General features: G+C 40.9%; 1 long non-coding RNA gene across 1 annotated transcript in view; it reads left to right on the top strand.

Annotated features, from left to right (window-relative positions):
- LOC138919929 (uncharacterized) overlaps positions 1 to 10,042 on the top strand; it is a 49,625-nt gene extending 39,583 nt beyond the window's left edge. The window contains exons 3-4 of the long non-coding RNA XR_011430524.1: positions 3,771 to 3,851; positions 7,425 to 10,042. This is a non-coding gene — a long non-coding RNA (uncharacterized lncRNA). The remainder of the gene's footprint in view (positions 1 to 3,770; positions 3,852 to 7,424) is intronic.
- The last annotated feature ends 16,280 nt before the right edge of the window (positions 10,043 to 26,322 follow it).

Below are 26,322 nucleotides of genomic sequence, written 5' to 3' on the forward strand. Positions count from 1 at the left end.
GGAATGAAGTTTGATCCATGCTACAACATAGATGAACCTGGAAAACATTGTGCTAAGCGAAAGAAGCCAGACACAAAAAGCCACATGTTCTGTGACTCCATTTATTTAAAATATCCAGAATAGGCAAATTCAAGGAGACAGAAAGTAGATTAGTGGTTGTCAGAAAATAGAAGGAGAGGGAAGTTAGAAGTGACTGCTAACAGGTACTGGGTTTCTTTTTGGCATAAGGGAAATGTTCTTAAATTAGGTAGTGATTATGATTGCCTAACACTGTGACTATACTAAAAACCACTGACTTAGAAACTTCAAACTGGTTAAAATGGTGAATTTTATGTTACGTGGATTTCATCTCATTAATAATAATAAAGCTCATGCTGATGACAGGATTTTCTTTTTCACAAAATAAAAAGTATTGCCAAGCAATACAATAAATCAATGTTGGTCTGCACCATCTGATAAATGAGACAGTTGTTGCGTCGAAAGCATTCCAACAATCTTCTTTCCATGCGCTATGGCAGGATTGTTCGGCCTCTGTTTTCTGGACCCATTCCATGGTACAACCTAAAATTTTCCACTGACCTTCATGCCAAGTGGCCTGGAAGCCTTGGTCCTTGCTCCTAGAGGCCCTGGCACAACTGGCTGGTACACTAGTATCCAGCTAGAGTGACAGTGTTGATCACTTCCATCGCCACCGTAGGCTGGCATGAGCAAGCCGTCCTTCATGGTTTGTGTTCCCCAGCACTTGCTTTTATCAGTAAGTGTCCTAGTTGCTGTCCTTGAAAGGAAAATGTTAGTTCACACTGTATCTAAAAAAGGTCAGGAAAAAAAGAGACAGGTTACTGTTGGTCATCTTCATATTTAACTGCGAGTTAAAGCAAGAACTCTCTTCAGTGCACCGCGAGAGGAGCCCTTGGCAGAAGATGGAAGTGCAGAGTGGAGGTCTTCCAAACCGATCCTGGCTTATTGTAACATGATTACTAATAATGAGATTTTGTTAAAAACAAATACCAAAAACCTGAGACAAATTCTAAGTAAGAAGGTCTCCAGGAAAAGAGGTTATTCTGGACTCCCCAGTCAAATCAGGTCCTATGTCATGTTAACTCCAATACGAGTCATTGCGGGATAAGTGTCAAATGTCTGGCACAGAAATTAAGTTCTGCAGAGGTCAGAGATGGAATTCACATCTGGCCTTTTGAAGGCTCCTGTTTTGTACTATAACAATATCACATAATATTACTAGGTAAAGGCAGGGAGAAAAGACAATCTGGGAGGAATGGAAAAGGGGCAGAAAAGCAAAAAGTACAGTTAGAAGAGCTCAGAGAAGTTTCCCATAGGTTCATCTGTGACTGAATATTCACATAAATCGTTTTTTAATTTGATTGTCTCTATTTCCTGCACTTTCAGGCTGTCTATATAAAAACTATGCCTAGATATTGCTCACATTATCTAACTGCTGGCATAGGGCCTCCTTTTCAAAATGATAAGAGAAGAAGAACAGGAAAAAGAAGAATTAAACAGCTTGCCAAAACAGGAGCTCTTTCTCATCTCCTAGTAAACATGTAATCCCCCCAAATACTAAATGAATGAATAACCATCATTGGTACAGATAGCATTTATAACTCTTATTAAAACATAGAGATTTACTTTTGGGAGAATTCCTTCCATTGGGTTTGATCAAAGATTTAGCACCCAAGATGAAACATAATAGAAAGAAGCTAGGACCGAATGTATTTCTTGCACTTTCCACCCCGCCCAAGCTGATAGCTGCTTCTGGCTTTTTGAATTCCGATACAGAGCCACGACTGCATTCCAGAAAGCACTAAGTGCCCAGAGCCTTTCTTCCTCCTCCTCCTTGCAGATTTCTCCAGAGCCTTTGCTGCCACAGAGACAACTGGTGGCTTTATGTTTACCAAATATATTTGACCCTGTTTTCAGCCTACAGTCGGGAAGTTCTTACTGCTGTAATTCGGCATTTCCAAAGCTTTGCCAGAAATGGGCATAAATAACCGCCTTTTGTTACTCAGGTAAACATAATCCAATTTCCAGAATAAGACTAGTCACACAGGGTTTTACACAGATACTCCTCAGTTCATTTTTGTCATCTAAATTATCCCCTGCCTTTCTCACCCTGTTGGGTGCAGCTGTTTGAGAAGGGCACTTTCCTGGAGGAATACGAGTGTTTTAGCTACCATAGCACTTACAGGAAAAAATTCGCTGGACATACAGGTGTGGTTTGTTTGTATTTCGGTGGGTTGCTTGTATTCTCTGTGGCAGGAAACTATTATGGATCCAAAATACATTTCCAACTACTATTCAGTTGATGGATTTTCATGGAGATTACAAATCACTGGAGGATAAATTTAGAACGTGGGATGAGCTTCATAATTAGAAAATTTGAGCTGAAATCAGTATTTTAAGATTTATTAGACACCAAAATGAGGTTTTTCAAGTTGCAAAAAGTGGAGGAACGATACACTATGCCTATACAATCTTGAAACAGCCACTTACTTAAGCTATTTCTGAGGGAGGAGAATTCTATTAAATCAAACGCTGTGTTTCCTGAGATCAGAAGACGAAATAGAAGGCCCTGTTCCAGCAAAGAGATAAGACTTGGAGTTTTATTGTGTCAGCAATGAAGCTAAAAAATGAAAAGACAAATATTCTTTTTAGAAGCTCGAAGTAATCTCCATAAGACAGTTTAGAGTCAGTAAAGCTTCATGTCTAACCCTGAACACGGGACATCATGTCGGATTCTGCTCCAGGTAGTACAAGGCAGCTGGCTAGAGGGAAGCAGGAAACCAGCCAGCTCAGAGAGCAACTATTTTTTTTTATTATTTTAACAAAAATGTAGTCTAAAAATTAGGTTTATGAGAAAGGTCATGAAAAGTTGAGCAGTTTCTCCCAGGAGAAGACAGAATGGCTATTTATAAGAACAGGACTTGTTATTCTCAAAGGATTTGTTATTTTCAAGGACATAACCTGAAATTATGCACAAAGTCATGGCTGCAGCCGGCTGAGGGCTGAGTGACCGAGCGGCCTTGCATCAGGGTCAGGCTGAGGGAGATAGTCTGGGCCGGCCATGGGTTAGAGCCCTTTCCTCAGAAAACTGAGAGGAGGCGGATTTCAATGTGGCGTTTCTTGAAAGAGGGAGGGAACATTTTTCTCAATACTTGAATCCGAAGGAAATATTATCCTCTATTATCTCAGGTATATTGGATGGCTATGGTTTTCTCTGCGAATGTATTTCTCCTGGTTTCTTATTCCGTGAGCTCTGCAGAGCAGAGTGCTGAGGCCCAAGGCCCAGGGTCCGCACGGCTGCCCAGGGGTTGAGAATGTCTAACGACCAGCATATCACCAAAGGGTAAAGGGAGATGAAATGCGGCTGCCCTCTTCATGAGTCACCAGCGAAAGGAAGATTCATTTGCCGTCCCCACCTTTGAAGGTGCTGTTTAGTCCTCTGTGGTTTCCTTAAAGCTAAACAGAGTAGAACTCCCTTTGGTACAGAGAGGCAGGCCTAAAACATCGCATCTTTTTATGCTTTGCCAAAGCTAAGTTTTTGGTTTTGCCCTAGAAATGCAGAGAATTTAAGCCTTGATCAAACCTTTGAAGCATTTCTGTGCTCAATACTTCGAGTCCGATTTCCAATCAAGGCCACTAGACTCCACGCCAGCCCATTCCTGGGTTTGCTGCTGCGATTATGGATGAAATGGAGCCAGAAACGCACACCTGCCACGAGCCGCTGCATTAACATTGAACACCTTTTCTTACAGAAACAGGCCGGGAAGGTAGTCGTCCTCCCCTGTGCTAAGGCTCCACAGCTCATCCCGAGAAAGGCGTAGCAGTTTGAAAAGGTGAGATTACATAGGCATAAACACAAATTAGTGCCATCTGTTGAAGAGCCTTGGTTATTTATGCCTGAACCAGATGCTTCTATCCCCTACATTACATTTGCAATCAATCATTTTTTAGTTCTTTTTCCTGATGCAACATCAATTTAATAAAAGAATTGTGCTTCCTTTTTCCTTCATGACTATGAAAGCTCTCATGACAAAATAACCTCACTATTTCAGCTCAGAAAGGTTCCCCTTGGAATTAATTACTTTGAAATCAAAGTATTCACAGTTCCTTTTAAAAACATCATTGGCAATTCTTCCCAACAGATTATCTTCCGTAATTGAATCAAATTTTCACCATGATGCCATGGAGATGAGTTAGAGCAATAAAAATGCATGGTGAACCATTGCAAGTTAACCTGGACAGTTACTCCATGCCAATTTCAAATGCTATTCTTATTCTTGTTATCACTTTACATTGTAAAATGGATTTTAGAATGTCCTACTGTGGAATCAACCCTGAGATTTAAACATGGACATATGGGATCCATGAAATTCAGTCTGGAGGATGACATACATCATCAACATTGTGCAAATATATTACTTCTTGTTTTAAAAAAACACTGACTGAAGTATATATGCATATTGCTATTTTGAAAGTTTAGAGATAGTTGACTCTAAAATAAGGCAACTCTCAAGTAATGAAACTCAGTCCTCAAGCTACCCAAGATCGTCTCTCTCATTGTTTTGTTTTCTGCCTCTTAATTCTTTCTCCACACAGTACCCTGGCATCTGTCTCTTTCACTATTTCCTAATGAAAATCCATCTCCTATATTTTTCCTTTTTTTAAAAAAAAAGAAGGTGACAAAATATATATAACACAAAATTTACCATTTTCACCATTTTTAGGTGTGCGGTTCTGTGGCGTTAAGTACTTTCACAGTGTAGTCACCGTCCCCACCAACCTTCTCCAGAACTTTTTCATTTTCTCCAACTTAAACTCTGTCCCCGTTAAACACTAGCTCCTCATTTCCCCTCCCCTCAGCCCCAGGGAACCACCGTTCTACTTTTTGCCTCTATGAATTTGACTCTTCTAGGTACCTCATATAAGTGGAATCACACAATATTTGTGCTTTTAAGATGGGCTTATTTTACGTAGACTAATTTCTTCAAGGTACATCCATGTAGTGTGTGTCAGATTTCCTTCCTTTTTAAGCGTGATTAATATTCCATTGCATGTTTATACCACATTTTGCTTAGCCATTCATCCATCGATGATCGCCTGAGTTGTTTCTATCTTTTGGCTGTTGTGAATAATGCTATGAGCATGGGTACACAAATATCTGTTCGAGTCCTTGCTTTCATTTCTTTTGAGTATATCCAGAATTGGACTTGCTGGATCATATGGTAATTCTGTTTTTAATTTTTTGAGGAATCACCATACTGCTTGTTACAGGGGCCGCACCATTTTACATTTCCAGCAGCAATGCCCAAGTGTTCCAATTTCTCCATATCTTTCTCAACACTTGTTATTCTCTGTTGTTTTTGTTATTTTTTTTAAATAATAGCCATCCTAACAGGTGTGAAATGGTATCTCATTGTGGTTTTGATTTGCAGTTCCCTAATGCCTAGGGATGCTGAGCATCTTTTCATGTGCTTATTGGCCATTTGTATATCTTCTCTGGAGAAATGTCTATTCAAGTTCTTTGCCTATTTTTAAATAGGGTTTTTGTTGTTGTTGTTGTTGAGTCATAGAAGTCCTTCATATATTATAAATATCAATCCCTCATCAGATATAAGATTCCCAAATATTTTCTCCCATTCTGTAGTTTGCCTTTTCACTCTGTTGATATTGTCCATTGATACACAAAAGTATTTAATTTTGATGAAGTCCAACTTATCTATTTTTACTTTTGTTGTCTGAACTTTGGTATCACTTCTAAAAGATCTTTGCCAAATCCAGTGTGAAACTCTTCCCCTATTTTCTTCTAAGAATTTTATAGTTTTAGTCTTACACGTAGGTCTTTGATTTATTTTGAGTTAATTCTTTGTGTATGTTGTAAAGAGCCCAACTTCTTTTTGTTTTTTTCTTATGGATTTTCTGGTTTTAATTGCTTCTCCTTACCCCACTCCGTCTGGGTACCAAACTCAGACACTTTCTGTATTTTCTCCCCTCCCCCGCTGATTCTCTATTGCCTCGACTTGTGCATAATATTTCAATTTTGCTTTATCCTAGATAAATTTGCATATATTTGTCGTTTATGAGTATGAGCTTCTCAAAGGAAGGAAAAGAGTTTTGTGTTTCTCTTCTTTAGTACTCAAAACTGGAGACTTTCTTCATAAATCGTGGTGATTGTCTCAATCAAGTTTCACTAGCAGCAAAGAGAAACAACTCTAGCTGTCTTAAGTAGAAACAGATTTACTAGAGGTCCACAGGCTAGGTTGGGTTTCCAAGAAAATCTTGCAGACCTGGCCGTCAGGGGAGTTGCTGCTTCATTCTCAGCCAGAAAGGTAGGGACTCAGGAGGCTCCCATTGAACTGCTGACTTCCCAAATAGCACCCTCCCTGTGACCCAGGAATCAGCAAGTCACTTCTGCTACTACTGGAAGCTCTGAGATGACACCCATGCCTGCTAGATCTGAACTGGCAGAAAAGCATGCTCCACATTCCACCTCTAAAAACCCATGAAGCCAGGGACTGAACGCTGGAAACTTGCTGCAGAAAAGCTCAGTGCTTTCACAAGTGTGCTTGCCAGCAAAATATTGCAAAACAGCAGAAATACATCCAATACCTCACTCTGCCTTTCAGATCTCATTTAGGTGCATCTAGTTGAAGAAATCTAAATCTCACCAAGAACCTTAGCTGCAAGGGAGTTTAGCAAATGCCACTTTTAGCTTTCCAGCATCTGAAGAATAGGAAAGCATGCCAGAAGGAGAGCTAAAAGTTGTGTGCCAATCCCTTCTATTCCCCATATTTACTATCATGATGACAAGATTAAAATATACATTATGTATATGCACACACACAAGGTAACAGTTGTCACTGTCATATAAAAGATCTAGTAGCATTTGAAACCATAAGACATGGCTTCACAATTTTATGCTTCCTGCTAGATTGTTATTGGGGAGTGCCTTTTTCCTCTTGCATTAAACAGACCCAAATTCCTAGCAAAATCTTAAGGTCAAAGAAGTGACTTTCTTTGTGGCCCTTAAATCACATCCCATGGTCAGCCACCCCCTGCTGTCTCTCCAGGTGGTTCTCATAACCAAGCCCTCTGCTCTTCTGCTTCATGTTATATTTCACAGAGTTCTTGCTCTTCCCCTTTGTCAAGGCAAGCAATGAATGAAATAAGGAGTCCTCTCTTCCGTTCCATTCTATAGCTTCACGTTAAGATCCTTCAGCGTTGTTGCTTCCCCTCTATGTATTTTGCATTCTTAAGGTTTATCTTGGGGCTGATACCCAATTTGGCCAGGTCGCTCACACAGGAAATCAATTCACTGAAAAATATGGGAGCCGCTTTGGTTACTTGGGACCATGCAGTTGGAAATCTTGATTGGTTTTTTCACGTTTTTCTTTTTACTTTTCATCCAGGTGGGTGATGATCATCCTGAAGATGGAGAGCACATACAGAAAGGGAAGAATCCAACCACTCTCTTCCACAGCAAATGTTGTTCTCTTTCTATCACTTTCTTTCTACCAGCCTCAATTTTCTTGATCCTGAGTAGATTCAGATTGAAGGCACGCTCAGCTCAGCCTTTTTTTCCTGTACAGATCCAGTGAGCATTTCCCCTTGATCTGTTAGCTAAAAAGTTGGTTGTGGGATTATAAGGTATAGGGGTATGGGGCTGGCTTCAGGTAAAATTAGATTCAGGGATCAAATAATTCGCTGTAACTGTTTTCCCCCATCTCTTGGCTGAGCCTCCTGCTACACTGGCTTAATGCTCAAACTCCATGATGACCCTGGACAGCCTGAGGTCTCTCTTTGGGGTGGATAAATGCATGGAGCAGCTAGAACCTCTGAGGTGGACAAAAGAGCAAGAGTCTTTTCAGATAGCAGAAAAAGCAAGAGTCTTTTTGGAAGGCTGACTTAAAAGCTGAGGTTCACTCTAACGAGATCGGTTTAGGTCACATGCATCTCTCAAATCAACCATTGTGACGGAGGGAATGCAATGCAGTGATTTGCTTAAACCGTGACCATATGTTCCACCCCTAAATCTTGTGGTCAAGGCCCCCCAGACTGCATAGATCCAGCATGGCAGGTGAGTTCCTCACCTTCAAAGTCAGAGAGCATAACCAGAAAAGGAACTGAGCTGAGGAAGTAAATGATGATGGTCTTTCTACCTAGTCTCCGTAGCCTTAGCACCTCGCACAGCGCCTGGTACAGCATGGACGCGTTAATGAAAGAATCAATGTGTCGTACATAAGTGTCACTGTTTCCTCAGTGTTTTCTTTCCTTGCTCCAGCTCAACAACTTCTGCGGTGCAGAAAGGCATCTGGTGAATTTTTGGCTGACCTACACTGCGTATTCCTTTAACCACATGGCCTTCATTTTTTGTACAACTGAGCTCTGTCCGAGAAGGTGAGTCAGTTGAGTGACTCAGGAGCAATCCCTTTGTTCCTGAAGAAACCAGATGAAATTGAGCTGCTTCTTGATATCTTCAGGGGCAACTGAATAGTGTCTGATAGAGCTGGGAGCAACTCAATTGCCTTTGAAAATTTCTTCTCACTATTTAATTGGACTTAAAAATTATTATGGCATAACTCTATGACATGTAACAATGGTAACAATTATTCTCTGCATGAAAGCCAGCCTAAGGATGCTCTTTTAGACAATTTTGACCAGTCATATTACTCTATTTTCTAGCCATCAGCAATAAATCTGAATGTTCTTCTAAAGGATACAAAGAAAGCTAGTGAGAGTTTCTGCTAAATAAATAGCGATTTAAATAGGTGGAACTGTGGCAGTAGTGGCTCAAAGAGTAAACCCAGTAGAGGATACAAATGGCAGTTTTAAAGTTAGAGAAAGAGGCCATCCAGAAGAGGAATGAGGAACTTACAGAACGCTTGCTCTGAGAGGTTTTATCCTGGGGGCTTAATTATGATAAGCAGCGTGCTGTTCAGGATCTCTCTTCAAATGCAGTTCAATTCAGAGAATTGTACTTTGATTTATCATGGGGCTGAGAATGAATGTGGTATAACATGAATTAGATAAATTCACCTTAGTGGATTTTCAATTCTTTGGTCTTACCTACTCTGACTTTGAAGGTTTCACCCCAACCTTTGTTCCAGTTATTATTAAGTACAGCAAATAACCGAATCCAAATCGGGAACAGAACACTTGGGGGGAAGAGATTCTTATTACCCTATTCTGTTATCATAGCAGCTTGTCCTCTGCAAAACTGTCATGCAAGCAGTTTGTCTTTGGCACTCAAGGTCAGCATCCCTAACAGGTCGCTCAGAACTCTCCACCCCTTGGGTAAACGCTCATCTCTCAATGGCCCAGGGGCTCATGCTCTTCCTCCCCACATTTATTAAACCATGTTCTTAAATCGTTCACACACACTTAGCTATACATAATTGATGATGGCTGAAAATGCTATACCACCTTGGATACCTGAAATTTGATAAGTATCAGAGCCTTAAAGTATTAAACATCAACAATGGAATTTAAGACCCCGGTCGTGGAGAAGACAAGACTCCGAGTAACACTGTGCTCCTTGGCCTGGGTGCTGGTCACATGGGTGTGTTCAGTTGTACGCTAATGACATGTGTACTTTTCTGTATGCATATTATACTGTAATCCAACATTTTTTTTAAAATCCAGGAGAGAGATAAGGAAGTCTGCATTAATGTCAGGGTGGGGAGAAAAAATCAAATTTGAGAGATTTCAACAGTAGATCAATAGGGCCTGATAATTAATACAATGTGAGCAAGGTAGACAGGAATCATAGTGTTGGATGCAGGTGGATAATGTTGGCTTAACCAAGACAGAGTTTATGGAGAAAGGATATTAAAGGAAAAATATATATTAGAGGAAGACAATGGGTTTTATTTTTGGATATGTTGAGCTTGAACAATTGAGGCAATAGACAGTTTGAAATAAAGGTCAATATCTTGGGAGAGTAGAGGAGTCTGGAAATAGATATGTATCATTGATATGTCAGTGGTAAATGAAGCGATGTCTATTGAAAGTTAACCAGGAGAAAGTATTGGAATGTTTTGTTTTGTTTTCTTCTGAGGAAGATTAACCCTGAGCTAATATTTGTTGCCGATCTTCTTCTTTTTGCTGAGGAAGATTTGCCCTGAGTTAACATCTGTTGCCAATCTTCCTGTTTTTTTTGTACGTGAGCTGCCATCACAGCATGGCCACTGATGAGTGGTGTAAGTCCACACCCAGGAATTGAACCCAAGCCACCAAAGCAGAGCACACTGAACTTAACCACTATGCCACCAGGGCTGGCCCTGAATGTAGTTTTTAAGAAGAGAAGTAGGTTGAGGTTGGACCCCTGGAAAGCATCAATATATTATACATTCTTTCTCTTTTTCTAGAGTGATAGATATAGATATGTTGTCACATATATATATATATATATATATATATATGTATGTATGTCTATCTGTCTGTCTATCGTTCTATCTATCGAGAGGAAATAAAACCACGCAGAAGACCAGAGAAAGGTGATCAGTAGGACCGGGTAGAACAGTTTCATGGAAATCAACTGTTTTGGCAATATCTCAAGATGCTTTGATGGAATATCATGTCAGAAAAAAATTTCTCTTCTTCTCCACATGGAGAATGAAGGAAGTGGATTAAAGCTGCCATAGAGTCAAAATTTTTATCAATCAGTATAGCATGGGCACCCAGCAATCAGAACAGGCCATCAACCAATCAGGAGGGATGCCTGGACATAAGCAATCCACAACATCACACCTGCACATGCTGGCTGAATATGCACCTCCCTAGACCCTCATTGATTACCACTGAGGGGCTGTGTAAGGTAGAGGTTAAGAGGATGGGCCACAGATCCAGTCCATCTGGGTTTTATTCCTGGTTCTGCCACGTTCTAGCTGTCATCTTGGGACGGTTACCAAACTTCTCTCTGTCTGTTTCCTTATCGATAGAATGAAGATGACCATAGAGTTACGAAAAATAAGTTTAAAAAAGTTTTTAGAACAATGCCTGGCATGTGGAGAGCACTCATCAATATCAGTTGCTAGTGTTATTTCTGAAGAATGACCTAGGCCTTGGGGAGCTCTGCCTCCTTATGCCCACAGAGCTGAGTCTCGCTCCTTCAGACATGTTGAATTTGCACAGGCAGGCGACGATGTGCTCATGCACCATGATCTTCTCCTGGAAAAATTCCCAAGTTCAATTAGCTTCTTTAGTTCAACTAAACAAACTGTGGAAAAAGCCCCAACTGCTTCAGATACTTTATTTAGATGATTTCAGTAAGGGAGAAAAAAACTTTTGAAATCAAACCAAAAATTCACAGCAGACACTTTTCACGGTTGGAACTACAAGAATTTCAAAGGCATTTGCTTTTTTTGGAGCAAGTTGGGGGATTTGACTAAAATGCTATTTGAGAAGTGGGATTTGGAAGGAAGAGACACATTATTTGTGGTACAACTGTTTCATCTCTATGTCCTGAAATGGACTTTTGCCTGAGTACTTGCTTAAGTTCTGCTTACAGTGGCCATTATTTTGTGGGAAAATAAAAGAGCCTCTTAAATTAAAAATGAAAGAAAAAAATTGGAGAAGACATGTTTGAATGAACCAAGATCATGAAATATTTTCTGCGGCTTTCAGAAAAATCTGCTCATCTATCCATCTTCTACAATTTGTAAAAACCCACAGAAATGAGAGAACTCTGAGAGAGATAGCAGTGGTGGGCCAGCTTAGGCTTGTGGATTGCAGGGAAATTTATTAAAAACTAAACTTTCCAGGCTTTCTTCCAGAAGAGGGTGGGCAGACTGAGAGCAAGAGAACAGCATAGTGAGTTAATCACACTTAAATGTTGGTGGCTCAAATGTCACCTTCGAAGGCTGGCTCACCCTTATCACTCAATATTAAATGATCCCATTTATTGTTCTCCAATCTCTTGCTTTCTTTTTCTTTAGAGCATTTCTCTCTGCTGGAATTCCTAAGTGGATTGCTTGCTTTCTTGCTTGTTGTCTATTTCTCCGCTGGAATGTAACCACACGAGGACAGGGACCGTTTTATTCCTTACTGTATCCCCAGTTCCCAGAACACCGAGAACACAATAGGATACTCAATAATTTGTGTTGAATGAATGAATAAATGAGTGAATGAATGCAGTTGCTGTAGGAACCATTTTGAACAAACTGTTGTGTAAACTCAGTGCCATATGCATAAATTACTAGTCAGATTGGTCACCTGATCATTTTGATAGTTATTTCAACCAAATTAAGCAGTCAAATCAATCAAAAAATGATCAACCCAGGAATTTCATTCAAAGTCTTGTTTTAGAGCTGTTCTGACTATAACTCCAATTTCGACAGAGAGATTTAAAAGTGTCCTCCTAGTACACCTATTCAATATTTTTCTTCTTTAATTGGTTGCTCCCATAGCCATAACTAATAACAGAAAAACAAACAATATATTAAATTGCAGAACAATTAAGTTGTTGAGGCAAAATGGTCGATCTAGGTTAGTCAAATCAGATCAAGGGCTTAGTGACTATGGAGCAATTGACCTGCATGTGATCAGTATATTGAACACAGATCACCTGATTTAGACCTTGGTCAGGGCTCGTGACACTAGACCATGCTCTCTGCATCCTCACTTTAAATGAATATGAAGGACTTCCTAGAGTTTAAGAGGGGCTGAATCTTACTGAGTGCTTGAGAAGCATATAGATATCATTCATTTGTTTGGCAAAAGAAGTCTTAGGAAAAGATAGCTAGAAAGGAGGAAAGGAGGGAGGGAAGGAAGAGGGTAGACTGGCAGCCTGCAGCAAGACTCACACGCGCATGCACGTGCACACACACACACATCACACACACACACACATCACCCGCATTTAAATCAAATCAAAATGAAACAAAACTCAATTCCCTAAAATCCAAAGCACTTAAAATGAAAATGAAATGGTGCCTCTAAAGCATATTACCAGCAGGAACATATAAATGAGGGACCAGGGCAGTGTCTTAGAAGTTTTTATTAGGAAGAAAAATAAACTGTCTAGCAGCTGGCTCCACTGTTGGAAAAGTTTTCTTGAAAATATATTTTACCAAATGCACTGAATTAGATCAATGAGAGAAGGTCTGTCAATGTGATGAAAACGTGAACTATTCTGTTTGCTTGATGTCAACTCTTTGTGGCTGTAAACGTAAAAGGAGAGCGTTTCAAAGCCACATAGACAAAGCTCTCCCCCAAAGCCATGAGGTGTCTTTTGTTCATATTATAACAGTGATGATTATTATGGTTCTTCACTGGCAGAAAAAAATTGTGTTGAGAAAAAAGAGATATTTTCTTCCAGGGGTTAGGTTGTATGGAGTCAATGCCAGCTCTATCCATGTTGTGGAAAAGATCAGTATCCAGGGCCAAGAATAAACGTTGGGGGAGGGGAAGGGAGAATTGATTTTTGGATTGACCAATTTCAAATAGCTCAGTATAGAGGGATGCAGGACAGGGCAGTGGGAGGGGGGGAGTGGGGGAGGTATTTTTTATGTCATAAATGGAACTCCGTTCTATGATTTCTGGGTATTTGATGACTGAAAGAATTAACAAATTATCATTTCCATAATATCCGCCACACTCTATACTAGGTATTTTACATAAATTATTGCATTTTAGCCTCACAACAGTCACATTTGGTATACAGTGTCATTCCTGTTTTACAGATGAGGATATTAAGCTCAAGGTCAAACAGGCATTAAGAAGTAGAGCTGGCTGGTGGTGCCACCCATGCTCCCATGCAGCAGCCAGCAACTTGAGAAGACTTCACCATAGAGAGTCAGATTCTGGCCTGCCATAAAGAATTGGCCATCCTGAACTTTGCAGTAAAGCAGTCCTGTCCTTAGTTGTCTTGCTCCCTGGACAGGGCAAGGAGAGAGCAGGGTAGAAGACCGCGCTGGTCACTCTAGGCAGAACCAGGACACAACCTGGGTGCAGATGCTACTTGTGCACTTTATAAAGGGTTTTTTTTTCTGTTTCCACAGCATCTGTAGGCACATTTTCATGGTTCAGACACTATGATGGATTCAAACCTACCAAGAAAGGTAGTAGTCAATTCTGACTTTTAAAGATTTAATTGGAAGCTAAAGGGAAGAGGGAAATTGAGGTGGTCATGCTAGGAGTGCATAGTGGATTCCATCTAGATTTATTGGGTGAGATTTCCTGCAGGAAAACAGTTTAGAAACCAGATCTTAAGTAAGGTGGCCAGGAAAATGGGAGGCTGTCCCAGATACAAAGTAAGAACTTGGAAGAAGATAAAAAGAGGAAAGGGGGAGACGGGGGCGCAAGGGGGACCAGGAAAGGGGAGGAGGCATAACCAAAACTACAAACGAGAGAAGTGGACCAGAGCCAGCCGCCTCAGGAGATTGTCTGCGTGAGGGGAGACTAGACTGAGAGGCACTTGGAGAGCGGATGACTCCATCTACCATTTCATCTCTCTCCATGAAAATGGAAGATAATTGTTTGGCAAGAAACAAACAAACCCTCCAGGTCTCTGAGCACCTTGGGTCTGTGCAGCCTTGCCCCGGCTGCTGATAAATGATTTCTGATCCTCAGCCTTGTCACCAGCAATGTGAAGCCCTATCTTCATAATGCGTGCAGCAGAGGAACAAATGGAAATCAAATGGGAAAAGGCAGGAGAACGCCACTCTGCGCTTCAAGAGACGGGGGAGCAAAAACATAACCTTGTACTGAAGTGATTGAAAGGTTGTTAAGACATCCATGTGCAAGACAAATCATCATCTCAGCCACAGGCTTGCCTGATTCCCTGGCAGACAGTACACCAGGTGAACTTCTTCCTTTCCAGATGAAGCAATCTTGCCCTAAGACAAGAACAATTTCTCTGCGTATTGCAGAGGAAGTGAGAAGTGGCACTTTGGACAAGGGATTGAAAGTGCCTGTCAGATGTGTTCTCACAGCCTGCCGTCCTTCCTAGACTCTGGAGGCCAGCCAAGAGAATTCTCTCTTGCTGTTCCAACTAATCCAGTGCCCCAAACTGGCAATGGGAATATGAACCTGCCTGGAACTCACCAAATGACTGGCTCTTCTTAGGGAAACAAAGAAACAGTTTGGGTTCCATTACAGCCCACCCTCACTGGGGGCATCGGGTGGAGCTGTCCCATTTTTAACTATTTCTGTACAGACGCCCAGCCACCCACTGCTCCAGCCTAGGTTGTGATGTGGAATTCTCTCTCTGGAAATGCAGTGTCTTGGCACTTAAGCGGGCTTTGGCTGATAGTGACATTGAGGGTGAATTTCAAGCAGGCCATTTCCTTTGACTTCTTCAGGGAAAATGCTGTAATGAGAAGATGTTTTTAAAACCAAAAAGAAGAGTTGGTCGTTAAGCCTAATGAATGGCTGAATACCACAGAAGGCATTCACAGACTTTGGTCATAGTTATACCATTATTTATACGTTTCCATAATAAGAATTTATTTCCAAGGGAGCTCAAATTGTTTTAAAAGGCAAGTTCCTTACTCTGTGGACTATCCCTAAACTGCAGACTGGGGCTTCGTTTTCTTAGCTCCATTTAGAGATGCAGAAAATGAAGGCCTAGAAGGATTAAGTTTATAGCTTCTGGTCACTGAGCAAATGAAGATGTAAATTGGGGATGGAACTCATGTCCTTGCCTTCCAATCTAGGGACGTTTCTATTCCACTAGTACAAACGACAGATGCACCAGAATGTCTTCTTGTGGCTGTAAGATGGTGTTCAGACCATAAGGACACAGCCTAGGGTAGGGAAAGAGGGTGTGAATCTACAGCTCTCAGCAATGTGGCTTTTAGGTTCTTGCTGTTGCATACTCTGGCCCCTAGGGTCTTGAAAATAGGACCGTAGTGGTTGAGTGGTCATGGATGCAAAGGCCTTCTCTGCAGCCTGGGAGTGGGTGTCACAATGGAAATTCCAGAAATCCCTTCCCCTGTCTCCTTCAGGAGTTAACAGTGAGAGAAGGGTGGCCAGGGCTGGTGGCGCAACTTAAAGCACACTCTTCTGCTCTGAGATGGGAGACCAGGCCCTGGGCTCTGAGTCAAATCATTTACCTCCTGCCTAGAGGTGGCCAGCAGTCTGGAGCAGCCCACCAGCTCCAGCAGCCCTTGGGAGCCTGTTAGAAATACGGAATCCAAGGTGCTACCTCAGACCAATGGAATCCGTTTCTGCTACTAACAAGATCTCCAGGTGATTTGTATGCATGTTAAAGTTGGAGACTCATTCTTACAGTTGTAAGTGTAGAGGCTAGATTTATAGTACTGAATTAGAATCCCTGGTTCTCCACTTAAACCACATGTGTGACCCCAGACACGTTCCTTAACCTCCGTCCACTCATCTGTGAAATTAGGAACAATGACACTGTCTACATCAGAAGATTATTATGAGGATTAAATGGGAAAATCCATTGTATTAAGGACCATGAAAGACAATTTACACAATATATTATGAACAATGCCTACCACACAGCAAGTGCTCAAGACATGTTACCTTCAGGCTCCCTCTTATAATTCATTCTAATGTGACTATACATGGTAAAATATTTGGAGGGATAACAGACTGATTTGCTCTGGGTCGCCCATTTCTTTAGAAATGCCCTCCATTTTATAATTCATTTTATAATTCATATACTGTCAAATCTTGCTAACCCCCCACTACCAAAATTTTGTTTCAGGGGGCAGTTTCCATATCAGGGATGCCTGTGGGGGCACAAGACCCTCCATGGGGTTGGGTCAGTCTCTGCCCAATGATTTAGCTCCAATCTCACCCTCTCCAGCTCCCACCAGGATCTTGAATGCTGTTCAGGAAAATGACTGTAAATAGAACAGTGGGACAGCCCTGCCACCCTGGGCCCTGTGGCAGAGCCACCCTCAGAGCCTTGTATTGTCAGGAAGGTTTGGAGGCTAAACTGGTTTGTGACGAGACAAGGAGATAATAGGATGAAACAGGCTGCCCACTGTTCCAGTGACATTTGTTTAGCACACAGAGGTTTTGTATAAAAGTACGCACACTACCAGAATGAATTCTGCAGACCACGTAAAGGCCAACCCAGATTGGTCTATTCATAAAAGATTGCCCTTTCCTTAACTACTAGAGAGAGGTTTATAGGAAGAGGCTTACTTCCATCATAAACCCAGAATTACCTTATATAGGCTGTCAGGAGGCATTAATTAAGCAGTGGAACAAGGGCCCCTGCCAGCACCCTGGCCAGGAGAAGAGCAGGGAGTGTGCGGACGGGCCTCCCTTCCCCTCTTCAGCTGGAGGGAAGCACATCTCAAATTTTTAGAGTTAATTTTCCAATGAGAACATGTACTCAGGACCCCATCATCAGAATTTCTGAACATAACGTCTAAATCTTGGGGTCCTTTTCCCCTTCCTCCCCTGTTTTCTTCCTTCAGATCACAGGAAAAAGAGCAGAGATTTCAGGGCTAATGTCTGAAATCAGCTGCTGTCAATGAGAAGAGAAACAGACTTCGGTGAGCAGTTAACCGTCTGCTAACCAGAGGCCCACCTGGAAATGTGACACTACAGAGCTGGCAGATGTTCTAAGTTTTTTAAACAGGTCAGATCCAGAAGTGTTAGTGACTTGTCCCCAAAATCACAAGCCACTCAACTGTGGAGGTGGTGCTGCAGGGCTGCTGATGCGAATTCAGGTCCCTCTCTTCTCCCACGCCATTCCTCAGCACTCCTCCCCTCTCAGCAGCCTCCATTTATTTACTCCATAAATGCACTGAGAATATAAACAATGAGTGGATGGGATCAAGTGCTCCTCTGGAAGGTCCACTCGGGATTTATAATTCTGAACTTTTTCATCCCTGGGCTCTTCTTGGAATGTGGACAACCTCTTAGCTTCCAGGTGTGGACTCTGCAAATGTTACTTGTCATTTTGGGCACACACATTTATAGCAGGGATAGGATGTAACAGGAAGAAATAGGCTTCCTGCTGTTCTCTTGACATTTATTCAGTTGGAGTGGGGTGCGTGTTTATATCAATGCAAAACAGCTGTCACATAAACACAGCTTGCCATAAAGAAGAAAAACAAGAACCAAGTGACTAAGAGAGAAGGGAAATGACTGAGATTGAAATATTTACTAGGTGAACAACACACACACATCCCCAAATACAGGCAGAGAATTTGTTATTTTGGTTATTAAACATTTAGTTTGGTAAAGTTATAGTAACAAAAGATATGAATCATATAAATGGCTGGGCTTTGGCTTCCTCAAATAAAATTGGGGCTGGGAAAAGCGCCGTGTTGACAGCTCTGCAGGTAGAAATACGCAAAAAACAGCTGGTTTGGGGGTCTCAGCATGATTTCTGCAAACTGCATCACTGTTCATGGCTCATCATGGGTGTGCTGACATCTCCATTTTCCGTTCATGAAAAATCTGGGTGCCACTTAAACCTTGGCAAGACCACAAGAGCCAAACAGAAAGCATCAACAGCTTTTTCCACCTACTGCTCTGTGTTCCAGGAAATCCCAGAAAACCCTGTGGATTCTGACTGCAGATAGAGATGCTGTGGATCATTGTTGGCTTCCGTGAGCAATCTCTTCTTCTGGGGAGAAGGAAGTTGGGCAGTCAAGGTTGGACATCAAACCAATCTATAAATCCAAGCCACTCTTCCTGCTCCTGAATGTCTTCTGCAGCCTCAAACTCTAGCAACAGCATCACTGGCAGGGCTTCTTAAAATACTAATTGCCGAGACCTCTCCTACCTCCAGAGTTTATGATTGAGTGCCCCCCGTGGGGGTTGGCGGTGGGGGATTGGAAATTTGTATTTCTAATAAGTTCCCAAGTGATGCAGATGCTGCTGGTCCACAGATTGCACTTTGAGAACTCCTACATCAGGGAAACTGTGGGGGCTGGGGGCGTTCCCTGAAAGTCCTGCTACGTCTTCAATATTTAAGCCTGAACTGCCTTTGGTATCCTAGGGACAAGTGAAACTGTGATTGACCCTGAAACAATGCCCTCAGGCTGAGAGCTGACAGGAATAGGCCTACTCCTTAAAGAGAAAGGCAGAAACATCTTGGACTTGGTGCCTGTCCTGTGGGACTATGTTTGGTATTACACCACTCTGGAACATCTGAGCCACATGGAGCCAGGTTCTCCTGTTGCCCGTGTGGGCAGGGAAGCCACACGTCATGAGACACTGTGCAATTCCTTCCCCACACTTCCTCCCCGAATGGTAAGATTTAATTAGGGATCCTTTCTCCTTCCTCATAACCAGTGTTGTTCAAATTATTTAGAGCCAAAGATCAAGGGAGACTGTGGAATATCGCTGAACGAGTACAGAATACCCTTGTTCTTCTTGAACATTTCCCGAAACACCTCTGTGGCAGATGCCGAAACTGTGGGACAGTCAATGAAACAATTTCACATCACACATCCATGTCACCACGGAATTTAACATGCCACTCTAATTTATCTGAAATGTCATATATCTGATAAGAAACCACTTTCTTAGTTACCTTTATTTTTTTGCTCATTAACATAAGCATTAACTACTTGTAATGGAAAAAAACTGTAATACATCTCAAGAATTACTGCGTACTCCACAAGCATAGAACTTCAAAGTCTGTTTGAGATGTGGATATTTGCTCGCTAACATAGGAACTCCCACACGTTGGCCTTGTAGCATGTGTTTCATCAGAATTATAAATTACAAAACATCACGGAGCTTTGAGGTTGAAAGAACAAAAGTTAAATCATTACATGCCAGGAGTTGACTGGCCTGGGCTGACTTGCATTCTGGGTGCCAAGCCAGACCCTATGCTAACTGGCCATGCACCCTTGCCCAGCTCATTTCATCTTTCTGGACCCCATCTTCCTTATCTGTGCTTTGGCAGTTCCCTTGACCTTCCGGAAGAACACTGTGTTGCAAGGCGGTGGATTCCATTATTGTCAGCTCATTTCAAAGTTAAAAGTTTCTTCTGTAATTTATGCCCAAGTCTGACAGCCTTTATTCTCTACTCACTCTCCTTAGTTGTGCTGGAAAAACACAGATAAGCCTTCTCCCGCTTCACACACTTGAAAACAGCTGTCGTGTCCCCTTTCGGTCTTCTCTTCTGCCAGTACATCCACAGTTTCTTCCGCTGTTTCTCGTTGCAGATTACCCAACACTATAGCTGTTGGCAAACAGGAGACGTTCGATAAACGTAAGTTAAATAAATGAATAAGTGAATGGATGGACAAATGCATGGGTGCACACAGATAGTTACCTTCACATACTCTCAAGTTAGTCAACAATCCTCTTTAAGTGAGGTGCCCAGCCCTGGGCTCTCAGTACACCTGACTTTTCACAATCACCAAGTTAACGCTTGCAGCTTAACTCTTCATGAGTGACTCTGAAGGCCTACACCTTGTAGTAATTTATCATTTGTTTACAGCAAAAAAGAAATCTGGATTGATGCCACCCGGTTGCTGTAACAGTTAAGGCATTTAAGTCATTTAGCTATTGAGTGAACCTAGCTAAGTCTCCAACATCCAAATCTCAATTTGATGTTTGCTGTGCAGGTGTTTTGTAGAACAAATAACATTCTATCGTGGTATCAGAAATTCCGGGAATTTGCAAGGATCTTAGGTCATATTCCCCTCGAATCATAAAGGTGAAAGGTTTTCCAAATGGACTAACAAAGAATCCAGTGCGCCAATGACTTTCTGTCTCTGGTCCCTGTGGTAATCGTGGGAGCTGAACTTTCATCAGCCTTCTTTTCTTAGTTGGGTCACACCATCAGACCACACAGGGATTTCTCATGTGAACTGCTGTTCGGCATGCTCTCCTTTTTGCTTTGTTGATGCTTATCACATTTAAAAAGAGATTCAGCTGTCGGAGAGAGATTGGCTGGCTTCTCCACTGGCCTTAGAGGGAGATGGCACCTAAGCAGACGCTGCTCCTCAGGTCTGTGTGTAAGAAACTCCGTTGTATCAGAGCAGTCATTGCTGTTCAGGCCCTTGGGGCTGATTCACACAAATCTAACCCCTAAAAGATTGATGGATAAATTCAAACACCCTTTTAAAATTTTTAATGAGGTCTGTAGTTTTACAGTGACTATAACACTTGTGGCTAATATGAAAGAGATCTCTTGTAAAAACCTAGGGAAGCTTAATTAACTTAATTAGTAATTAAAATTGGCTCGATTGAGCACAGAATCCAAAGCAAGGGAACTGAATGTTCTTGGGTCATATGAAATATCCCTCCCTGGTACTAAAGTACTCATGTCTGCTGGATGCCGTCTTTCTCGCTTGGTTTGGGTAGACATTAACAAATCCTTACTATCTAATTTCTCTTTGTCTAGACTCCAAGCAGACCACTCACCTCCTATAAATCTATTCTTTCTCTCTCTCTCTTTTTTTTGTTGGTTCTGTTGAGTTGATTCCTATTCCCAGTGACCCTGTGCACAGCAGAGTGAAACCCTACCTGGTCTTTTGCGCCACACTCTCACCTTCCAGCACTGTCGCAGACAATGCTCTGCTGCTGTTCATACGGTTTTCATGACCAATTTTTTTGGAAGTGAGTGGCCAGGTCCTTCTTCCTAGTCTGTCTTAGTCTGGAAGCTCGGCTGAAACCTGTCCACCGTGGGTGACCCCGCTGGTATTTGAAATACCAGCACTGTAGCTTTTAGCATCACAGCAACATGCAGCTGCCACAGTTTGATGATCCCCAGATGGGTGGTGTGGTTCGCTGACCGAGAAATGAACCCAGGCCACAGCGGTGAGAGCACCAAATCTTAACCACTAGACACCATTCTTTCTCTGGACAGAAGAAAATACAGTGGCTTAGGTTATAACTCTCTGTTCCAGGCGTGAAGATATTCTCCCAGCTAACATGATCATAGTAGAAGGTTTTCCAGTTCTACATCACCTACGCATTTAGAAACTCTCTTAACATGGATGACCTCTCATCTATTTTAGTTTTCTAATTACTTGATTTTTTGAATAGATAATGCACACACATAGAAAAAGAAATCTTTTTCAGAAGACATCAAAAAAAGATATAGAGTGAAAAGTTCTCTCCCACTCCTGATCCCATCTCCTCCACTATCATCAGGCTCTCGTATATCCATCCAAAGATAATCTATACATATTCTTTTCTTTTGTGTGACATAAATGAGAGTATACTATGCACCTTGTTTTCTTCCTCGTTTAAAGAATTTCATTATTCTTTTTAACAGCTGTGTGGAATTCCATTGTATGGATGTATCGTATTTATTTAACTAGAACCAGTAACGATACACATTCAGACTGTTTCCAGTCTGCCATTACAAACAACGCTGCGATAAATAGAATTGTTTAACGAACATTTCACACCTATGCAAGTTTATCTTTGGATGTATTACTAGAGGTAGAATTACATTTTTGCTGTAATAGATATTGCCTAATATGTCTCCATAGCATTGATCCAATTTGTATTCTGATCAGCAATTTATGAGGGTGCCTATTTCCACACACTCACCACAGAGTGAGTTCATTAGTTATCTATTGCTGTGTAACAGATTACCACAACACTTAGCTTAAAATAACATGTATTATTTCATAGTTTCTGTGAGACAGGAATTTAAGAAGAGCGTAGCTGGGAGGTTCTGCATTATTGTCTCTAATGAGGTTGGCCAATGCCACAGGCTTAACTGGGGCTGGGTGATCCACTTCCAAAACGCCTTACTCACATGACTATTGGCAGAAAGCCTCAGTTTCCTGTTGACTGTTGGCAGGATGCCTCAGTTTCTCACCATGTGGACTTCTCCACAGGGCTCCGTGAGTGTCTTCGTGACATAGTAATTGGCTTTCCCCAGAGCAAGTGATCAAAGACAGAGAGAGCAAGTAGGAATGCCTTCCATGACCTTTCATGACTAGTCTCAGAAGTCACAAACCACCACGTCTACTATGTTTTATTCACTAGAAATGAGTCACTAAGTTCAGCCCACACTCAGAGGAAGGAAAATTAAGTTCCTTCTCTTGAAGAGGAGAAGTATCAAAGAATTTGTGGATATATTTTTAAACCACCATGGTGAGTTATCAAACTTTATTTTTTTGCCAATCTGATAGGTGGAAATGGTTTTAACGTGCATTTCCTTATTGTGAATGAGAATATTTTTTTAACAGCTTCATTGAAGTATAATTGATATACAAAAGATTGCACATATTTAACGTGTACAATTTGATGAGTTTGGACATTTGCAAACACCCATGATACCATCGCCACAGTCAAGGTAACAGGCGTGTCCAACATCTTCCAAGATAAAGTAAATTGACAAGCTTCAGCTAGAATAACTAAGGAAAAAGGGGAAAAAAAGTCTAATTAATAAGATCCATAATGAAAGAGGAGATGAAAAGGATCATAAGAGACTGCTATGAACAATTATTTGCCAACCAAGTGGATAACACAGAAATGAATAGATTTCTATATACATACATACAGGTTGCAACCTGCCAAAACTGAACATGAAGAAATAGAAAATCTCAACAGACCAATAATGAGTAAGGAGATTGAATCAGTATCAAAAACTTCCCAACAAAGAAAAGTCCAGGACCTGATGGTTTCACTAGTGAAATCAGAGTATTTTTTTTTAAGAATCATTTCAATATCCTTTCTGTCCACGACCTTTGTTGATTTTTCTGTTGGGGTTTTGGTGTTTGTCTATGGATGTGCATTGTAAATATTTTTCCTATTTGTTGATTTTCTTTGTGCTGGGACTTTTCTGGTCATGCCAACATTTTTTATGGAATTAAATATTTCAAATGTTTCTCATTTAGAGCATCTTAGAAAGAACTTCCCTCTGAGTTTTTTTTTAATCCACTATGTTTTCTTCTGTATTTTTATGGTTTATTTCTTTTACATTTAAATCTTTGGTTCATCCAAAATGTATTTTGGTATAAGGTGTGATGTGGGAAACCAACCTTATTTTTTTGTCCAAAGGCTGACTACCTAGTTTCACCAATACCACTCATTAAACAATTGTTATTTTCTCCTTGTATCAGTTAGTGTCCTGTCAGGAAATGTGAAAGCATTCTTAGATATTTCAAGCAGAGGAGAACTTAACTCAACGAATTAGTGACAAAGACATTGGATGGGGCTAAGGAAACAAAGGGAGAAAAGGATGTCAGTGATCATGAAGCTGCTAGTGCCCTGGGGCTGGAAACCACTAGTTGGTGCTCACTGCTAAACTCCTGGTAGCGTGGTCATTGCTGTTTTTGGAATCTCACTGCAGACACTGAGCAGGAAGCCAGGAACTTAAAGTTTAATGATGCTGCTGAAACCACTACCATTCTCATTAATGCTGGTGGAGCCCAATTGCCTACTGTTAATGCTGCTCCTACTGCCAGAAGAGGCACCAGAAGCATAAAAATGGCTCCTTCTAACCTTTTGCCCCTCAATCCCAACCAATGCCTTCCATTCACAGAACCTAAACAATGGAAGCTGGTGAGGGAATATGGAAATGTAGCATGCTGGCTTCCAGCCAGCACCTTTGTAACACAGATAACACATGTACCGCATGGAAGGTTAAGAATGGAGCTGTTAACAAATAATCAGCCCATCTATTGATTTGAAAAGCCATGTTTATCACCCAATTTCTCCATGCATGAGGGTCTATTTCTAGACTTTCTAATTCTTTTCCATTAGACTGTTTAAAGTTCAATGTCACACTGCTTTGAATATTATATTTTCACATCTAGTAGAGACAATCTCCTCACATTATTTTTCCCTTTCAGAATTTTCCTAGCTTTCCTGGTTTATTTTTCCATAGAAATTTAGAGTTAGCTTCCCTAGTTCCAAAAAACTCCAGTTTGCATTTTATTGAAAGTATATTATAATTTTAGTATATCGTGGGGAGAATTAGTCTTTACGATGATACAATTCCCTATCTAGGAACTCAGTATACAATCCATTTGTTCAAGTCTCCTTTTGTGATCCTCTCTAATACTTAAAGTTTTCTTTCTATAGATCTTGCACATTTCTTGTTAAGTTTATTCGTATTGTATATTGTATTTGCTCTTGGGGTCTCTTGTTCATGTATTTTGTATTTGCTCTTGGGGTCTCTTGTTCTAATTGCTTCTGGTTTGTGTATAAGAAAGCTGTTGATTTCCGCATATGATCTTTGTTCCGTTATCTTACTGAACTCCTTGACTGTAACAGTATTTCAATTTACTCTCTCTTGGATTTTTGAGGCATATAGCTATGTTATCTGCTAGTAATTATAATTTTATATCCACTATTTCAACTTTTAAGCCACTAATTTCATTCTCTTGTCTAATTGTGCTCAGGAACATCACCAGACCATGATAAATAGTGATAGTGTGTCCTTTCCCTGTTCCTGACTTTACCAGGAATGCTTCCACTCTTTCCCGGTTATGTATAATGTTGGGTTTGCATAACAGAATAATATCTATTGATTTCTGTTTTATTAAAACTCTTTTTAAAAAATTGAGAATAGGTTGAATTTTCTCAGAAGCCTTTACAACAGTCATAGAAATGATCATATGATTTTTCTATTTATATTCATTAATGTGTAATACATTAACAAATATACAAATATTAAACATCTTTGGCCATGCAATATTAATCTTTTAAGTTGCTATCTATTTGCACATATTTTATTTAGGGTTGTTGCACTGATTGTCATGAGTGAGACTGTTCTGTTGGTCTGAGTGTATGTGCGGGTACATGTTACTCTTCATTCTCATCTGTTTTAAGTTGATTTTTACTAGCTTCCCTCGCAGATACTGACCTTGTTGCCAGTTTCCTCAGGGTTCCTTACAGTGGCCTTCTATATGCGGATTACAATGAAAGTGATCTTTTAAACATAAATATTGAACTTGGTATTTATTCCTGATAATTTCATCTTATGGTTTTATTTTATTGCAGCAATCTACCAATATCTTTTTGATCCCTGACTTCTCTCCATATATTCTATTCTGTGATTTGAAGAAACAGTTGGCAGATGAGTCAGAAGCCAGTAGATAGACTACCTACAACTTCCTGCTTACCTTGTGAGGAAATATAGAAGGGATCAGAATCAAGTATTGACTCTCCATGTCATGAAAGGAGGAAACTCAAGAAATACCTCCTACTGGCATGTCAGGTGAAGACCCACCCATCAAGGCCTCCAGTAGCCAGTAGGGAGGGACCTGTGGAGGCCAAGAGCTCAAAGAATTTCTAAGGCCATTGCTTTGGTTTCCAGAGGTGTCTTTTTTTTGTTAAGTTGGAAAGCAGAAAGCATACTGCAAAGTGGGACTGAGGGCAAGAAATGTGAGGTCATTTTTGACGGCCACTCCAGGCCTGAGTTAAAGCTTCAAACACTCATAACTA

The sequence above is a fragment of the Equus caballus genome, chromosome 21 (genome assembly GCF_041296265.1).
Source record: "Equus caballus isolate H_3958 breed thoroughbred chromosome 21, TB-T2T, whole genome shotgun sequence".
NCBI lineage: Eukaryota > Metazoa > Chordata > Mammalia > Perissodactyla > Equidae > Equus > Equus caballus.